This window comes from Podarcis tiliguerta, assembly GCF_965153285.1.
Source record: "Podarcis tiliguerta genome assembly, chromosome: 11".
NCBI lineage: Eukaryota > Metazoa > Chordata > Lepidosauria > Squamata > Lacertidae > Podarcis > Podarcis tiliguerta.
Genome location: NC_139544.1, coordinates 24065955 through 24086839, shown reverse-complemented (window position 1 = coordinate 24086839; position 20885 = coordinate 24065955).

Below are 20885 nucleotides of genomic sequence, written 5' to 3'. Positions count from 1 at the left end.
GCAAAAGAAAGAAAGAAATAGCACATATTGTTGGCATTGGTGGTGTTGTTCTCTGCTTTTTATGCAAGATTTTCTCCCCAAGCAGTGTATAATTACAGCCCACAATAAGTATACTCTTTTAGGGATTTATGTGGAGGTGTTCATGACAGTCTCTTTTAGTGATTGAGAGGAAGAGGGGCAGAAGAAATTGCAGATGGACTTGGGAGTTAGCCGTTAGTAAAGATACCAGTACATAGAATCACTCCTTCTGATAAACTGGAAAACTCTTTAAATCCCTGGCACTTGAACATATAGTCTAGGTTCCAGGCTAGGGTTCAAAATAAGCGAAAGATGGACTCACATCCTGGCTAATGAGATGCCAGCCTATAGAAGCATACCTTCTAGTGATAAAGTAGCTTATTTTACTTAATTTGAATAATCAGTGCTTTTTTTCTAAAAAAAATAATAATGTTTAGGGGTACTCTCATTTTGACTCAAGAAAATCACCATTTTATAGTTCAATTTGGGAAAAATAAATACAGTAAATGGACAAAAGTAAAAAGTTTCACCAAATGTTTAGGGGTATACGTACCTCTGCATATCCCCCCAGAAAAAAAGGACTGTGAATAATTATATCTACACCTTTTGTCATTGTTTTATTGTGTTTGTTGGAAGCTGTGGCAACACAGTCAGATAGGTGAGCTACAAATATTATTATTATTATTATTATTATTATTATTATTATTATTATTTCCAAAATGGTTTGCAACATATTGAAATAGTAAACTTTTGCTTACAGTTATATTGTTTTGCATTTTCATTGCTTGTTTTAATGTTTTATTGTGTTTAACAGTGCAATCCTATTCACGTCTGCTGAGAATAAGCTGGAGGACCCAGTGGCAGGGCTATCTTAAGCATATGCGGCACCGGGGTGCAAAGATCCACCCGGCGCCCCCATCCCCCAGGTTGCACAATCCCAGGTGTTCAGGAGGGAGGAGTCAGCCAGCCGCTTCAGCGTCTCACTGGCTCGGTCACCTTGCCGCGAAATGCTGCCCGCAGTAGAAGAGCATGCCACGGTGCTCCAGCCGACGGGTGGGCTCTTCTCCGGACTCAACTCTCAGGCCCTGGACTTTCGGCATGGTGCCCCTGAGAGCCCGGCGCCCGGGTGCTCCACACCCCTAGGGCCTATGGGTAAGACGGCCCTGACAGCAGCATCACTGCCACACATAAGGTAAGGGTGGGGCAGGGTTGTGCCAAGGCCAGGGCTGTACCCGTGGAGTGCTCCCATTGGTGCATCCATGCTGTGCCAGTGTTACTGACACCATGCTCACCCTGCTCTATCCTGGTAAATGGCAGCAATTTGGTTGCTAAAATGCCAGCTGCTCCTGTAGGTAAATCACAATGGGTCCATTGGACTTCTCTTAGGTAAGTGTGCACAGGATGGTAGTTTACTATTTCGTTATGCTGTCAGGTGATTGACAAGTGGGTAGTGTTGCCTTCCTATCAGTGCTGAACTGTGGGAGTGGGCATGGAATTGAGGATCTCAACCAGTGGTCAGGTTCAGTTCCAGAATTCTGCTTATAAGCATGGTGGAGGGAACAGACTCATAGACTCCACCATGGAGATTTAGCCTTAGGTCAAAGTAAGCATCCCAAATGGACTTGAATTTGTAACTTCTGATTCTAGATTCATTTTTCATATGGACAAGACAGCACAGAATTACCTAGCTCCCATTTTGGAGCGAGTTTTAATACCACGTGGATAATTTTAGCTTTGAGTTGTGATACATTTTAGCTTTGAGCTGTGATACATTTCTGGTATCAGCTACCAGAATGTGGTAAATTTCAGCTATTATCAGGTAGAAAGGGAATGTTTAGCAGAAATGTGCACAACATGAACCTAACAATTAAAAATTCACCTCATGGTGAAAACATTAACCTAACAATTGGTTTTTATAATCAGGTTTAAAACAAAACAAACACACAATAAAAGATCAGGGAATTCTGTTGCGTAAGCCATATTGAGTTGCTATAACGTTTACTACTTAATCAATATATTGGCTTGCTAAGAGCAGCAAAGCTTATCAAGTTAAAGATTTTAATTGGACAATAGACCTAATTAGAATGTGATAAACTCACGCGAAGAGGGGGAAAGCAATAGCTGGCATGTTGTGACTTGTTCCTTTGCCTTGCCATTATGAGAGTGAAATGTTTGCTTGAACCACAGTTTCATTTCTGTTATTTTCAAGTGTTAGCTTTGTGTTAGCTTTTTTACACCCATGGACACAGTTCGAGAGTGGTATGGCTGCCATCAGAAAGTTGCTGCCACGAGGGGCACGCATATTCACAAAATGACTGCTGAGGTGGGCATGACTAGTTGCAAAACATTCATTTCACAGAAGGCAAATTGAGCCTGAGAAGGCAGAGTTATAATCTGTGCTGCAAAACAGAACTCCTTTGAACCCTCAGTTTTCTTCTCCAACAGATGGCAAGCTGCCCATTACAGGGAGGCAATTCTCTTTTTCTGCCTCTGCCAGGAAAATTCCATTTCACAGAATGGTTCAATATATCTCAGACCCCACCTGATCTCTTATATTGCTGCTCAATCACTGAGGTCTTCAGGGGAAGCACTGTTAGTGCTCCTGCACATGGCTTAGATGTGTGGCTCATATCCACAAGGAGTCATGTGTTCAGAATTGTGGGCCCAATGTTGTGGAACTTCCTTCTAGATGAGGTCAAATATACCTCCTTACTGATTAAAAAATATATATTATTCCAGGGAGCTTTTCAGCTGAATTCTGACTTTATAATTTTAACTCATTTTTAAAAAATTGGTTCTCCTGTATACTGCTGAAAGACAATTGTGATTAAGTAGCATACCAGTTGTCAAAATAAATTAATAAATAGGCCATGCTGGTGGGCGAGTGGTCACACTGGGGCTGGAAGTAGCCACATGATTTCAGAGCTAAAGACACAGGACTGTTCCATGTGAGTGATTGTTGTGTGAAAATGGCTGATGCAACATCTGAATATGGATTTGTAAAAATCCAAAGGAGCAAGAGGAGAACACTTTTGCTTTATCATGCTTCTACATGTTCAAATAGGTGAAAAGTTTCTCAGATTTCACAATTGAGCTGTCCCTCCACCCAGCACTCCACACACACATGCTGATGAACACTAGGCACATTTCTAAACTGGTTTGAATGACTGAAATTCCAAAATAAGCTGGACAATGATATTTATATCCATAGATGGCAGTTTGTCTTTTACATTTTTATTGGCTGCTGTTGTTTCTGAGTAATATTTTCACTCTGCTTCTGTAATTAGCATCATAAATTTGACAGAAACAGCTTAGGAAAGAGAGGATAAGGCTAAATCAAATTATTCATTTGATAATTTGTATTCATTTCATAACTTTCTCTCTCTCTCTCTCTCTCTCTCTCTTTCTCTCTCTCTCACACACACACAGATATGCACACCATTTCTCTGATACAATATTGGGTATGTTTTCATATTGGTAGGCACAGACTATGCTGCTGTGTGGAATTTTTGAACTAACCATACATTTAAAGAGATGTGCTCCTAAGATATATATCTACTCCATAACAACAACAACAACAACAACATATTATTATTTATACCCCTCCCATCTGGCTGGGCCGTCCATGTTGGTAGGCACAGACTATGCTGCTGTGTGGAATTCTTTGAACTAACCATACATTTAAAGAGATGTATTCCTAAGATATATATCTACTCCATATAAACAACAACATAATATTATTATTTATACCCCTCCCATCTGGATGGCTTCCAACAAAATATTAAAATACAGTAGTGTGTCAAACATTAAAAGCTTCCCTAAACTCCCTAAGTTAGGATCTGCTGATAGATTGGGGGGTGGGGATCTAGCTCATATGAGATCACGGATGTGTAGTAGATTACAGAGATTCCAGGCAGCCAAAGGTACAGTTAAAATAAAAGGCAAAAAGAGTGGATCTAAGCTAAGTTAGTAGTCTATAAGAAGCACAGCCCAGCAGCAAATTTACCCCAACAGAGTAATAATTTGCTCTAGCTGAACAGCAAAAATGGCTGCTCTAGGGGCAAAGTGTGGTATGCAGTGGATTCTTGGGCCTGCTGTGAGACTACTGAATCAGTGGATGTATGACCCCAGACAGCGGTTTTGGTGCCTGGTATTTGGTTCACTCAAGTTGCGAGTTCCTTTTCTGGCAAGCTGCCTCATTGGGAGAACAGTTAGCCAAGGAACTTGCGTATTAGGGCCTAAGTTTCAAGTTCATGGCATGTTGCACCTGCTCATTACTTTGGGTGGCATAGCTGGAGTGATATGTACCTTAGTGCTTCCTCTCGACACCAACATCACTGCAGCTTTCCTGAATAGTGGAGGGTGGAGAGTTTGGGGCTGCATGAATGCACCAGTGGAGCTCTGTCTGTGTATTCAAACAGCCCCCAAATCACTGCTGTCCTGCCCCACCCGAATAAGCTTCAGGAACAGTGATACCTTGAAAGTAGCTTCACCACACCATACCATGCAACACTGGCACATGCTACACATAGCTCTCAGAGCACCATAACAGTGACTTCTCTGCTGTTCTAGCTTGGGCCCCAATTCATAATTTTCTTACAAGGTCAGTGTTGGTGTTGTTTCAGATTAGCCAGTACAGAACTATGGTTCTCTTGCTTGGAATACTTGTATCTGAGCATTAAAAGGTCTCTTTAGGCATTATAATTAAGTGCTGAGAAAACACGTGGCTCCTCATCTCTGTTCCTGCCACCCTCCAACCATCTGGAGTAGGAAGCCTTCTGTATTTGTGGTTCTCTGCACTTTTTAAAACCTGGGCATTCAGGAACCTAAAATGCATGAGGAGCCTCCATGAGTACCGATATGTTGACCTGAAGTGAAGGACATGAGTCAGGAGTTGATAAAGCAGGTGAGCTGCGCACAGGTGGGCTGCATGCAAGCTACCGGCCAGCCCTGTGGAGCCTTCTTTTATTGAGACAAATATGCAGACCCAAGCAGATACATTTTGGGCTGTGACCTTTACACATCTTCCAGTCCCGAGATCGTGGGGTGGTACAAAGTTATTTTGGCACCTGTTTCCACCGCATCATTTTCCCCTTGCACAGTGTATGACGAAGGAGACAAAAGGTCTCAGAGACAAAGGTTACAGACAGGACACCGCAGACAGAGGGAACGATGTACAGACAGCTGTGGCTTGTCTGGGGGGGGGGTGCCCCGCACCCCAAGGTCACGTGTGCAGACAGACTGTGGCTGCCTGCTGGTGGGGAGTGTGCTCCCTCCGGACCCCACTCCCTACTCCGCGATCATCCCTACATTGACCCTCCATGATTCGGAAGGTAATGGAAATGGCAACAGGGGTGAAACCAGTGTGCTCAGACCTACATCCTCACTCATCACTCATAATTAAATCACCCTAAAAGGGTTATGCTTAAAACTACTACTAACCTTAACCCAAGACAATTTTCCACTGATTTAGAAGGGTATGCAAGAGAATAACATTTAGTCTGCAACTTCAAGCAAATGAGGAAGGAAGGGAAGAAAGAAAAGAAAGAAGAAAGGGAGGGAAGAAGGAAGCTGCAGTATTTTTATTTATTTATTTACTGACATGCTCCGTATTTTTGTTTATTTGTATTTGCAAGGCTCTGCGTTTTTATGTTTTGAATGTTTGCTGTCAGCCAATTTGGGCACAACTCGTTGTGGAAAAGCAGCATATACATAAACTCAGTCAAACATCTTAAACACACTGACAAAAGTGTAAGCTCCATCCAACTAAATAAGGCTTACTTATGAGGCAACATGCCTAGGTGTGCACTATAAATGTATTTTGAATGGGACTGCCAGAAAAGTTATTTCTTCCAGAAAGCTAACAACAGCTGAACAATGGTTATAAAAAACTTTTGGGTGCATATTATTGACTAGAGAGAACAGAGTCATTTCAGAGAGCAAACTTGATATTGCAGACAAGAGACAAAACTGTGGCTCTGAGATAATAAAATACACAAAATAACACTTCCCTGTGAGGGCCTTGCAGATAATTAGCACCCTGCAGACGCTGTCTGATAGGATCCCATTATTCTTAGGTCCAAAGTTAGAACAATTTAGATAACTGAGTTGCAGTCACAAATGGAGGCTACTCATCTAGTAAGCTTTTAATAACTTCCTAAAAACCATTTATCAGGACATCGGTCTATTTACCTTTAAGTCCAAATATTAGTGGGTTTAGTGAAGATTAGTTTATTTCAGTGCAATTTAATTTTACATCAAAGGTCTGCCAAGGAAATGAAATGTCTGGGGAATGCGGGTTGCCTCCACATTTTGAAAACTTATTATAACCTTCAAAGAATACTTATATATAAGGGATTGGTCCCAAATGGTAGTTGTTCTCCAACCAGATGATGTGGGACTTCAATTCCCACAATACCCAGCCATATCAGCAAATAGTCAGGGATGAGAGCTGTTGCCCCACACTATACTGAAACCCGAAGTTGAAGAACACTGTCATAGGGAATGTCAGAAACAGTTAAGGAACCTATTTACTTTAGGGGCCATAACTAAGCTATATTCTGCCCACCATAGTCTTGGCAGCAAAAGGTTGGGGGTAGATCATCTGAGTTGTGAAACTGGCCCCATCCCCTTTTTTTTTGCAATGAAGAATGTTGAGAAAAATAACAGAAAACTAGCCCTAAAAATTCTGGAATAATCTGAATATGTAATTCCTCCTGATAGTGGTTCTAATCTTCCAGCATAAACTACCCTGGCTGAAGCCTCTTTAGCTCTCTGGGAAAGGACATTCCCATCACATTCATATTCGCTACCCTGAGCACCATAAGCACTAAAACATGGACATAGAAATGCGTATATCGACATTTATTTGTATGACACCTTTCCATTGTTAAAGCATGCTCAAGGCAGTTTGCATCAATAGATTTACGTAATTACAAAAACAAAAAAAAATTAAGTAGTCAAAAACAATAAATGAAAAAAATCTCAGAGATTAAACAATCCTCACATAATTCATGATAAGGTCCAAAAATGAAGATGTGAAATGTAATAAAAGTAAAGGACCCCTGGCAGTTAAGTCCAGTCGCAGATGACTCTGGGGTTGCGGCACTCATCTCGCTTTATTGGCCAAGAGAGCCAACGTTTGTCCGCAGTTTTCCCGAGTCATGTGGACAGCACATGGTGAAACCAGAGCAGCGCACTGAAATGCCATTTACCTTCCCACCGGAGCAGTACCTATTTATCTACGTGTGCTTTTTTGGGGTGTGCTTTCAAACTGCTAGGTTGTCAGGAGCAGAGACTGAGCAATGGGAGCTCACCCCGTCGTGGGTATTCGAACCGCCAACCTTCTGATCAGCAAGCCCAGGCAAAAAATGAAGCATCTCCAAATGTAAATGTTACCACTCCCCCCAAAAAACTCCTAAACAACACCCCACTCAGTGAGCTTAAAATCATAGCATTTGCACTTGAAAGGCCTTAACAGAGGTAGGTAGGTAGGTAGGTAGGTAGGTAGGTAGGTAGGTATTTACACATATCTGAAATATATAACAGGCATATATAAATAATATTTTGTGCACAAAACTCCCATCTGGTGTAAACAGGCTGCTCATCAGAATTGTAATGTGACGTCCTTAGCAGCTCTTTACCTGAATTCACTTTCTAATATAAAGCTTACTTCTTTGATGTGCCATTTCCCTTCATGCATAAAGAACACAGACATTTACGAGAAAATTAGTTGTGCCTATATTTTGCAAATGTCAAGCCCGAAAGAAAGCACACCTGTTTGAATAAACTCCAGTCCTAGACTTTGCCTTTTCGTCCTTTTCTCCCATTGTAAAATAATATTATTCGGGAGAGAGACTGATGCAAACTTTCGATGTGAAATGAATGAATCCTCTAATGGCAATGTCCGGATGTTTACACTGCCCCTGATGTTGCAATCAAAGTGAGGTCTCCGCCGACAGAAATAATGGACACATATACAGAATTATCTTCAATGCTTTGTTTCATTATTTTCCAGCTGAATTGCTCGCACGAAATGCTTACGACATCAGGAGTCATGTCTCACAGTGTTCGAGGGACACTGATTAAAAAAGAAGGTGGCGATTTGTGGAGATAAATGTGAGGGTTTGGTCAAGTATCCGGATTAATTGCTTACTGGGGTAATGAGGAACATGCACAGAGGCAATAACTTTCCCAAGGGTGACAGTATCTCTCTTAGAGACAAATTAATAGTTTGTATCCATGCCCCCTGCCGGCGCCCAACCCTACTTTACTAGGATTCCTATAGCATTGGAATGAGCTTGTTTTCAGGCACAATGCGCTACAAAACATAGCTTTAGACATAGGGAAGGGGGACACATTCTATGAGAGCTATGTTGGCATAAAATGCAACATAATCAAAGACGGCGCTGCAAATCTCTTCCCTAATTGCTCCTCCTCCACCCGATGGTATTTGTAACTGCCCTTTCCTTTGGTGTGACAAATGGCAGCGCCTGAAAGAGATCGGCCACCTTTCTGACATTTCTTCTATCCTTGTTCTTTCCCCATGTGCAGCATAATCCTCTGCATGTTTAATCAGAAATAAATCAATATGGCTTTGCCTTCACACCCGGAAAGAAGGCTCAAGACACCAGGCTGAAAGCAGGAAAAGGTTATATTTATTAATATAACAGTGTTGAGGATCTGCGGGGGGGGGGGGGAGAGGGAAACACACAATTTTAACCAATATTGAACCAAATCAACATAGACTGGGCAGGAAAATTCCTTAATAAGGGAAGGATTATCTCCCTACCAATTCCAGGGCATGTTTCTGGTGCAACCTGTGGCCCTGCAGAAACGATTGGAATGAATTATTCGTCATTGCTATGAGGATCCTAGGTCTGCCAACCCAGCAAGGATACCATAGCCTCACTGGCTCAACATTCAACCCAGCATTACATTTTTGATGAATATTTTAAATTATTGTTGCTAATTATTGCTGTGGATTATTCCAGTATCTTGCATATAGTATCCTTGCAGCTGTAGTAGCATAAAATAATAAGTTATGGGCTTTTTAAAGGTAATTCATTCCCAGTTATATCAAGGAGGAATGCTTTGGGTTTTTTAGGAATTTCAAATTTAAAGATTATAATTTTTTTAGCTCATTGTACACAATTTCCCAAAATTCCTTTGCCCAGTTGCATTTCCACCATAGGTGAAAAAATGTGCCCTCAATTTCTAAACATTTCCAACAAAGTTTTGAGTCTTTTTTATACATTTTGGCTAGTTTGACCAGTATCAAATGCCACCTGTACTGCATTTTCTCTTATTTGATCTCATGCAGAGAAGTTCATTGTTTGGTTCCATAATTTTTCCCATTTGCCAATTTCAACATCATGCCCAATATTGATGGCCCACTTAATCATTGCTTCCTTTGTAACTTCATCTTTAGTTTCCAACTCTAGCAGTAACTTATATATTTTAGAAATTAGTTTTTTATTCCCCCTCCCCCCCCAAATTCTGAACCTTCTTGAATAAATCCTCTTTCCTTATCTTTTTTGAACTTCTCTTTAGTTTGAAAATATTGAAACCCATCAGGAATCCAATTAGAAATCTCCGGCCTATCTCTTAGTTTTATGTTGCCCTCTTTGTAATCAAGATCTTTGTACTTTCCCCAAGTCCTATCCATACTTTCCCCCCTAAAATATCTTTATGTCTAGTCCAGACCTTAAATAGGCTTCTCCTAAACATGTGGTTAAAGAAACCCTTGTGAACCCTTGTTTTTCGACAGGACTATACATGACCGGTCCTTAAAAATCTACATTGGCTCCCAGTACATTTCGGAGCACAATTCAAAGTGTTGATGCTCTTATTTAAAGCCCCAAATGGCCTCAGCCCAGTATACCTGAAGGAGTGTCTATCCCCCCCCCCCCATTGTTCAGCCTGGACACTGAGGTCGAGTTCTGAGGGCCTTCTGGTGTTTCCCTCAAGGTGAGAGGTGTGGTTTTAGAGAACCAGGCAGAGGGCCTTCTCTTTAGTCATGTTTGCCCTGTGGAATGGCCTCCCATCAAATGTCAAAGAGATAAAGAATTGTACAACCTTCTGTAGACATCTGAAAGCAGCCCTTTCTGTGATGTTCCGTTACGTTGTTGTTGTTGTGTTTCTATATATTATGTTGGAAGCCACCCAGAGTGGCTGGAGCAATGAATGGGGTGGGGTACAATAAATAAATTATTATTATTATATCAGCTTGCTTCTTGCTCCAGCTTCTAGCTTACACACTCAACTCTCATCTTACCTTTCTAACGACCAGCCATCTGGCACAGATCCACTACCAGGAAGGTAGCCTGGCTATTCCAGAAATCTGATTCCTTACTTATATTTGAACACTTACTGAATCCAGGGGTTAGAAGGGTCTCTCTTTCACACACACACAACTCATAACATGAGGTGGGCAAATTGCGGAAATACCATGTCAGTAATTCAGAATGGATGCTTATAGTTGTATAATCTTGTAAACAAATCAGAACAAATACATAGTCTAATTCCATATCAACTTTGTGTGAGCAAATATGGATGAATGTGGAATAAACAGGTCATCTGCAGGCATCCTAAACTACACAGGGAAACATTTTACCAAAAGGCAGGATATAAATCTTCAAAATAAATTAATAAATTGCAAATGGCATTTGAAATATGTGTGTTGAGGGGAATAACATTTTTAGCATTCATGACTTTTCAAAAAAGTTTAGATACATGCGAGAGCTTGCTTCAGTGGGTGATTAATTGCAGGAGAGATACTGAGGAGTTATCTGTTTTCAACTGTTGTATCTGCTGCCTGAGGAAAAAAAATGCCTTCAAACCTTAAACAATTCTATCTTCAGTTTATAATTTTTCACATACAACTCTGATTAAGGTTTACTTTTAATTATCATGTTTGCTGGATGTTTACACTAAAAGACAGGAAGAGGTTAAAGCACCACCCAAAGAATCCCAAACACAGAAGAGAAAAAGGGAGCATTCATTAACAGAAACTAGTAATTATGTAAAGCTTCCAATCCTGATGCTAATCACTAGTAATTATAGACAGATTTCAATGAAATGCCACAGAGGATAGTCAAATACTTGTTTTATGTCTGTACAAATATTTCAAGTATGATAAATTTCCTTTAAAATTCTGTGATGTATCAAATGGGACTGAAGCAGAGTAGAAAGCAAACACACAATACAATTTGTTAGAGAATATGAATAGCTCAAGCTGAGTTCTCACAAAGGCATGATTAAGAGCATGGATAGGCAAACTAAGGCCCCAGGGCCGGATCCAGCCCAACGCTGCCTAAATCCAGCCTGTGGATGGTCCGGGAATCAGCGTGTTTTTACATGAGTAGAATGTGTGCTTTTATTCAAAATGAATCTCTGGGTTATTTGTGGGGCATAGGAATTCATTCATTTTTTTTCCTTTCAAAATATAGTCCATCCCCCCCACAAGGTCTGAGGGACAGTGGACCGGCCCCATGATGGAAAAGTTTCCTGACCCCTAATTAAGAGGAATAGAGGTATTTGGGGGGGGGGGACACATGAATACTGGAGACAACCAGTCAGGTCATGTATCCACAGAGCAGTGACCAGAGAAGGAATGACCGCAAGGAAGAATGCAGAAAGGAGAAATGCCATTCATCTTCATCTGCCCCAGCTGTAATAAAACATGTCTCCTGTACTAGTCGCTACAACAGGCACTGTAACCTTCCAACAGTCTGACTTCACCCCCAAAGGCGCATTTGGGGTTGCAATGGTAGGTACCGCCAGTGGGCCTCCTGCCCACCTCGATATTAAGTCAAAATAAGTTGATAGGCAAGCCATAGAATTGCTATCTTATTCTTGACAGAGATTCTTTGCTGTTAGGAGTGAATGAAAATTCCCCCCTTTCTGCAGCCCCAGAGGCTATGGAATTTGGTGGTGGTTTTTGTTCTTTCCATTGGTGAATCAATGGAGGAAAGGATGTGCAAAACTCTAATCTTCCTGGCTTCTCAAAATGGTAGCTGCCCGTTTTGTTTCAATAATGCCTAGAATGATGCTACTTCATAACACAGCAACACTCAAGAGGAGTCAGTGTGGTGTAGTGGTTAAGAACGGTGGACTCGTAATCTGGTGAACTGGGTTCACTTCCCCGCTCCTCCACATGCAGCTGCTAGGTGACCTTGGGCTAGTCACACTTCTCTGAAGTCTCTCAGCCTCACTCACCTCACAGTTGTGGGTGAGGAAGGGAAAGGAGATTGTTAGCCTCTTTGAGACTTCTTAGGGTAGTGATAAAGCAGAATATCAAATCCAAACTCTTCTTCTTCAAGAGAGAGAGAGGCAATAAATTTTAGCTGCCACTGAGGGATCACTATCCCCCTCCAGAACAGGACTCAGAAAAACACATTCCAGGCAAAATAAAAGTATTGTCTGCAAGTCAATGGGGTATTTGCAGGACTGACAATGAATATTGCTCACTACTCCGAAAATTCACCCCACACTCTCAAAGGTGAAACAGTGACTTTATCTTTTTTGCTTCTGCCTTTTCCTCCAAATTTGCCAAAAAATAAATTTCCTCCCCACGCTAAGCATTTTTCAACACCAGGTTCACCCTTCCCCAATATTGAACTGCATTTGCTGTATCTGCTGGATTTGTGGCTGTCATAAAGCGGTTAATGCACAAAGGCTCTGTCCAGGACAACAAGAGTGCCGCTGCTAAGGAGCCATGTTTCAATACTTCCTTATGTGCACAAGGAGTCCGCTACTTAAAAGCCCGCTTTGTAAATGGGGGACAGAAACTATTTAAAGGCTCACAAAAGCAGCAGATGAGGTTTATCTGGTGATCAATAGAGGTCAGATTCATGGTAAGACCTTTCCTTCTGAAAAGGGATCTTTTGATATTCTACCTGTTTTTGCAAACCTGTCACATTACTTAGTTCATGTTCATTTATCTGTTCTTTGCAAAGCGCTGTGATGTTTTATGTCAGAAAGAGTGCTGGATTTCATATCAAGTGACAGCAGAGCTGCCTCCTGAAGTCTATTTGACTGGCAGCTGTTACACACATAGGGCATCCCTGCTGTGACAGAATGCTTCACACTTGTTTACAATTCTCCTGAAAGAATGCATGATATGCTTAAAGAGTCCCACTGAGCAGCGGCAAGTCTTGAATAGTGCTAGCCTCGTAAGTGGCAATAATTTAATGTTTAATTTAACGCTCCCAATTCTTACAACCAGGTGCCTTTTCTTTGCCATTTTGCAAAACACAGCTAAAATATAGTAGAAAATGTAACAAATCCTTTGAGTGCACACTTACCTCTTCTCACCCATCCCCCTCAACCACACAAAACGCAAGCTATATTTTAACGTTGCACTTAATTTTAAGAAAAGAAGGCCGTTGTCTTTTCGGAAGAGAATACTGAAGAAGGTAGAGTTAGATATGCATTTACATCTATGAGTTAAATATTTCCTCTCAGATTTTGTATTATCTACAGCATAACATCAGTCAAGGTTTTTAAAAAATGAATTTATTCATTTTAAAGTTCTGTTTAGGAACTCTACAAATTTAATGAAATATTTTTTTTGTACTAAGAGACAGCATAGACAGTACATATTAGGTCTCTTCAGATTTTGAACTGTTAGCACTTATAACCATACACATGTTGTTTGTATATACACTTTTCTACTTCCATATAAAAGAGAGTGAAGGCTGTGTCACAAACGACACTTCTTTTCTGTTATTTCTCATCTTTTTTTATAACACTTCTAGTAAGAACATTCAATTACCCTTTCCCCTCATCTTCATGGGGTTGCTGTGAAGAACAAAGCTTTTGAGGTAAGTCTATAATAGGGGGAGAAATTCCATGACACTATCAAAAGGCAATTTACAACACAGCTAAAGCACTGAAACTTGTGTTTAGATTATTCAGAAACTCTCTGAGAAACTTGGAATCATGGCTGTACAATCCTTGTCACATTATCTATCTACAGAGGGCCGGCCCACCTATGAGGCAAACTAAAGCAGCCACCTCAGGTGGTGGAATCCCATCGTTGCTACTGTGTGACCCCGATAAGCGAGGCTTCAGTGGAAGGACAGTGACGGCGGGTGGAGTAGCACATTCCCCTTTTGCCACCCGAGGCTGCCATGCTGCAATCTGTGTGGCTGTCAATGGGCAGTCACACAAACTTCAGCATGACAACAGTAGGGGGAGTGAGCAAGCAAACCAGGCAAGCCCCCACAGAGCAACTGAGCTCACCAGCACAGTCCGCAAGTGAGCAAGGCAGGTGACACAGGCGGGTCCTCTCCTGTTCCCTGTGGTATTGTTGCCGTTCAACTTCCTGCTTGCATGCATGCTCAACAGGGCAAAGGAAAGCCAGAGGTCTTCATGTGCTCCTTGTCATTGTTCTTGCCACCACTCACAGTTCACCCCAAATTCCCCTACTGTCCTGCCAGAGTGCTGCATGCTCTAGTTATCTCCCGCTTGGACAACTGCAATGTGCTCTATGTGGGATTACCTTTGAAGGTGACCCGGAAACTACAACTAATCCAGAATGCAGCAGCTAGACTGGTGACTGGGAGTGGCCGCTGAGACTACATAACACCAGTCCTGAAAGACCTTCATTGGCTCCCAGTATGTTTCCAAGCACAGTTCAAAGTGTTGCTGCTGACCTTTAAAGCCCTAAATGGCCTCGGCCAAGTATACGTGAAGGAGCGTCGCCACCCCCATAATTCTACCCGGACACTGAGGTCCACCACCGAGGTCCTTCTGGTGGTTACCTCACTGCGAGAAGCCAAGTTACAGGGAACCAGGCAGAGGGTCTTCTCGGTTGTGGCGCCCGCCCTGTGGAACGCCCTCCCATCAGACGTCAAGGAAATAAACAACTACCCAACTTTTTGAAAACATCTGAAGGCAGCCCTGTTTAGGCAATATTTTTAATGTTTGATGTGTTATCATGTTTTTAATATTCTGTTGGGAGCTGCCCAGAGTGGCTGGGGAAACCCATCCAGATGGGTGGGGTACAAATAATAAATTATTATTATTATTACTGCCGCCTCACAACTTACCCCAATTTTATGATCCTGCTGTCACTGTCAATTGCAGAAGAGAAGGGGCTGAGGAGGAAAAAACACTCCGCCTTCACCCATTTCCGTCTTTCGTGGGAAGGAAAGGGGAGATATGTCTTTTCTTCATTCCCCTCTCCTCCATGAGTGGCAGTGGGATCTTGTGACTGGAGCAAGTTTTGAAGGGATGAGTAGTTTGGTGCAAACTGTGGAGCAGGGGGAAAGGACAATTGGATGGAGATGGCAGATAGGCAAAGGTGTGGCAATTATAGGAGGTGTGAGGAGACGGGCAGTTTGGGTGAGGTTTAAAGGGTGGTGAGTTGGCAAAGAAGATGGGGGCTGCCAAGGGGGTGGGATAGGTGAGGTTGGCAAACAACATGACCAGGGCAGCTGCCCCAGTATGTAAATATTACAACTGGGATTCCAAGAACTGCCTTAGGCATTCCTAAAGGCATCTGGAGTTGAATCTGCTTCCACATATATTACACTATCTGGACCACCTCACTTCAGTTGCTTTCTGCATGGTGTGTGAGCTTGTGTGCTCACACATCACTTTGCAGTGATGTCCCCGACAGTGATTCACGAACACTTTTATCCTCAATTTCCATATCTGTTGAGAAATCCAGCCCTGTTTCTCAAAAGGAGGTTCAAATGGATTGAATGGTGCTTGCAGAAGAAACAGGGTGTGTCAAGGTAAAGAAGATTTTCAATAATGTAAATATTACATTGAATTTCATTATTTGCAATCTGCGTATATATCACTGAAAGCCATTCCCATAGGAGTATCTGCTGTGATTCTAGCTGGAAATTTTGATGGTATAATTTGTTCACAAGAATGTTAAAGTTTCCCCCTTAGATAAAAAATAGCTCCTTTTCATTGCGAATGAACAATGAAAGTGTTATCTTCCTCTCATGGGCTGTACGAAAACATCCCAGGGTTTTGTTTCCTTTTTTAGACATATCAATACTGTGATGTTCACTGTGTTAGAAAGTAGGAAGGGCATCATCTTAGTGACTATAAAGGGGGATTGTTTATTCTAGCTGTGGGTTGTCAAATTGCTCAGGCGACTTATTTGAAATCTTACTTCTTACCTAACATACCAACATGCCATACAACTTGAATTAAGTTCTACGCTGTCCCATGAAGTCAATGAAGTTAACTCTGGTTAACTAGAGTTGGGCAGCCAATAACCTTGTGCTTTATATTGCTGCTAGGCAGGTGCTCTGTAAATCACGGCCTGGATAAAGAAGTAATGATAGAAATTGCTGACATGACTATTTGTCCCATTACTGATTCACAGCACTTGGCACAAGGATTACATTTTCAGCAAAAAAGAAATAAAAGAAAGAGCTTGGTACAACTTCAGTTCTCTGACCAGACATTTTAAGTAGAAGAATAGCAGGTGATGGATAACAACATTCCTGTCATAATAGTAAAAATGTATGTAAAACACTTAGATCTTGCAGCCATTTTTGGAATTTTCCATAGACACAAGAATTCACAAATAATTAAGAACTGAATTCGTATTTCACTATTTTGTGTTATTTAGCATCTTCTACTTTATTCTGTTAAAATAATTTCAATGCAATTTCATGCTCTTATATATATTATTTTTAAACACACCGTTCACCTGGAAGTTCTCCTGCTCATGGCCCATTGCAATTATGGAAGGTGCAGAGGTGTATGGCTTGGGTCTTAAATGTAATGTGATGTGCTTTATTCACTCTTTAAACTATGTAAGGTATCAAATAACAAATAGGAAACCATTTTTTGTAGTTCTAAAAACTATTTTATGATGACAGAGAAGATGCTTTGAGATGTCTGAAATAACCATTTGTTTCTTCTCCCTAGACAAATAAGACACCTATGTGATAACCCCATGCAAATTTACTCAGAAGCCCTACTGAGTGTAATGGAAATTGCTCTTAGGTGGGTTTGTATAGGGTTACATCCTTGAAAAAGCTATAAAGACTAGGACAAAGTTGGATGCAGCTAATCTATGGTATAGATGCTATGGTATGACCAGTTTCCTATGTGCAACAGATAATTAAATTTCAGAACTGAGAATAAATAATTCCAGTTTTGTTCAGTGCTTTTTTTCTGGGGGTGCTCAAGGGAACGCAGTACCAGCATCTTTTTTTCTAGAAGAAAAGCACTGGCTTTGTTCCTGTTTAAATCCATAGGAGTTTACAGTGCTAAGCTTTGATGGACTGTACAGAATCTGTACCTCTTAAAGCAGAGATTGGAAACCTTTATTTATATTAATAGAAAGTAATAAGAAATAAAGAGTTTTAGTAAAAATAAATAAGGGGGCAGAAGAAAGATAAAATAACACAGTGAGATGGAAAATTATATTAAATGGATAAATTATAGTAATGCAGATATATTAGTTGTATTAATGTAAATAGATTAATTATAGTAATGCAAGTAGACTAAGGAAAGCCCTCTATAAGGCTCATATGCGTAGCAACAGGGGTCTGTCCCTCCTCTGTCCTGCCTTCTAGGGGGAGAGAGTGACTGAGAGTGGGGTAGAAAGAAAGAACAAAAAAGGGTGACCCTATTTGCTTTTGGTTCTGGTCCAGATCACTGCAGCTTTAGATTTTTCTATAAAACGTCACATCTCAGTCTCAGCTCCAGAATGAGGGGTGTTTTCTGAAGGCTATCAAATTCAATGAAAATCTGAACCTTGATTTATAGCCTTGGTTATAAGGTGAGGGTAGAGTCAGGATGGACAGATGAAATAACAGTAAAAATTATTTGTAATGACTTCTGCTTCCTCTTAGATGCAGACAAACAATCCTTACCACACAATCAAAACTATAACCATTCCAAAGCCATTAGTTTCAATAGCCTGATTCATCTATAGAATGATCCACAACTATGGCATATGCTGGGCTTTTATTGTCTACCTCATGCTCCTCAATTACCTAGCCTAGCAAAATTATTATTATTTTTTAATCATCTGCTCTCTTAGCTGGTTGCTTTAATGAGTAAAATTACATTTTCAAATTCATTCAGATATCAACAGGAATGAAATGCAATATGTAATAAGCAGTGATGTTGGGCAATTTCATTAGTTATTAAACAACAAAGAAAACTGAGGAACACATCAAAATGAAACCATTTTAGTGATGGTTGAATCTCCCTTGGCTTAATTTGTAATTGTGAGCATCATCTGTGAACATGTGGGGAGGGTGTGGAGCACTAGAATATGATTTTCAGGCATTTTAAATTTCCTACCTTTTTATTTATTTATTAAAATTTTCAGTCATTTTATCTTGCCCAGGGAAACCTAAAGCAACTTACAGCCTCAAGAGACAACAATGGATTCAGAAGTAGCTCCAAGCTGTATACCTGCTCCTTCAGAAAGTGTGTCTGTCAAGAGCTCGTACTACACTTGAGTAGGACCCTGGCAGAGACACATGCCTGACAGGCATGTTCTCTCCTTCCTAGTCGATCGTTCAGGAGCTTTCTTGAGCCTGAACAGCACAGCGACCAATGCCAACAGACATCAGCACACTTAGGGATCAACAGAGTTTGCACAGCTTGCGTAACAGACCTCAGCAACTCAGTATTTTAGCTAATCTACTTTATTTACATATAAACACACCTGAAGCACGGCAACATGGCTCCCTCTCTCTCTAGCATTAGACAGCAAAGAGAAGAAGAACTAAAGACAATAGTCCACTTCACGGAACACAGTAACACAAACATCGTGTCTCCGTCACTTCCCACTCTGTGGAGTCAAAACATACACCGTCACGTGATAGACAAAAATCCCATGACTGCAGTCATGAAACAGGAATTCTAACAGGTCATCCCATCAAGAGCAAGCAACCTCTCATCCATCCAGTCCAGGGCACCACCCACTAACATTGCCTCAGTCTTATCTGGATTGAGTTTCAGTTTGTTGGCTCTCATACAGCCCATTACCGAGGCAAGAGAGCAGCTCAGCACTTCCACTGCCACACCTGCAGATGTAGAGGAGAAGCAGAGCTGTGTGTCGTCAGCTTATTGCTGATGTACTCCAAACCTCCAGATAACCCCACTCAGTGGTTTCATATAGATGTTAAACAGCACAGGGGACAAAATCAAACCCTGAGGAACCCCATGTTGAAGTCTTCATGAAGCCGAACAGCATTTCCCAAGCATTACCCTCTGGAAATGACCATCCAGGTAAGACCAGGAGCATCACAAAGGAGTGCCACCCACTCCCAATTAAGATAGAAGATACCATGGTTGATGGTACTGAAAGCCAACAAGAGGTCAAGGAGAATTAACAAAGACAATTTCCCCTGTCTGTCTCTCTCCTGACAGAGGTAATCATTCAGGGTGACCAATGCAATTTCTGTGCCAAAAGTGGGCCTGAACTCCAATTGAAATGAATCTAGAAAATCAGTTTCCTCCAAGAGTTCTTGGATCTGGTCCATGACTGCCCACTCAAGAACCTTGCCCAAGAAATGGAGATTGGCAGCTGGCCAGTAATTACTTAGATTTTCCAAATCTAGGGAGGGTTTCTTGAGGGGTTGTCTTACCACTGCCTCCTTCAAGCAAGCAGGGACCACCATTTCTCACAGGAAGGCAATAATCACTTCCCTAGCACAGCCAGATGTCCCCTCCCTGCTAGTTTTTCCGCTATGAAAAACCAGTGTTGTATAGTGGTTAAGAGCGGTAGATTCATAATCTGGGGAAGCGGGTTCGCGTCTCCGCTCTTCCACATGCAGCTGCTGGGTGACCTTGGGCTAGTCACACTTCTTTGAAATCTCTCAGCCCCACTCATCTCACAGAGCATTTGTTGTGGGGGGAGGAAGGGAAAGAAGATTGTTAGCTGCTTTGAGACTCCTTCAGGTAGTGATAAAAGAGGGATATCAAATCCAAACTCCTCCTCTTCTTCTTCTTCTTCTTCTTCTTCTTCTTCTTCTTCTTCTTCTATGAGAAGAAGGGTCCAGAGTGCAAGTGGTCACTTTGACTGATCCATGTACCTTGTCCTCATTCTCAAGCCTTACTCACTGAAACTCATCCAACATAATAGGACTGCACAGTACTATGGACCCCTCTTGAGATCAATCTGCTGTAACAGTGAAGGTGTGATTTTATCCTCAAAATGCTTTGCAAACAAGTCGCAGCGAGCTACCATTGCTTCCGTTACCCACTTTGGGCCAGACTGTATTACCCAGAAAAGCTCTGCTGGACAGCATAGTGAGGATGCAACGTAGGAAACAAAGTCTTCCTCTCTTTTCTGCCTTCACTACCACAAAGTAGCCGTGATGATGAGCCCTCACCAGTGTTTGATTGCATTTGCCTGGATTTTTCCTCCACTTGCGTTCAAGCCATCTTCCAGCTTTTCTCATTGCCCTAAGCTCTGGTGAATACCAAGAAGCCAAGTGGGCTCAATGAAGCAGGAGATGGCACTCAGGGATGATCATCTCAATTGCCTGAGCCATTTAGATATCCATAGGTCCGCCAAAGCTTTGTCAGGAGTGCCAATCATATCAGCCGGAAAATCTCCTAGAGCCATCTGGAAGCCCACTGGATCCCATCATCCCCCAACAGTGCACTATCCTAATAGGTCCCCTGCCTCTGCAGAGGGGGGAAGGTGCTGAAAGCCTAAATCTCAATAGGAAGCTATCTAACTATGACAAGGGATTGATGTCAATATTTTTCACTTTCGTTCAGATCAGTCACGTGACCTAGCAACCCTGTTTAATAGAATCATATAATTGTAGCATAGGAAGGGATCACAAGGATCATCTAGTCCAACTCCCTGAAATGCAGGAATTTTTCATCTAATAGGTTGCTGAACAGTGTTTCGA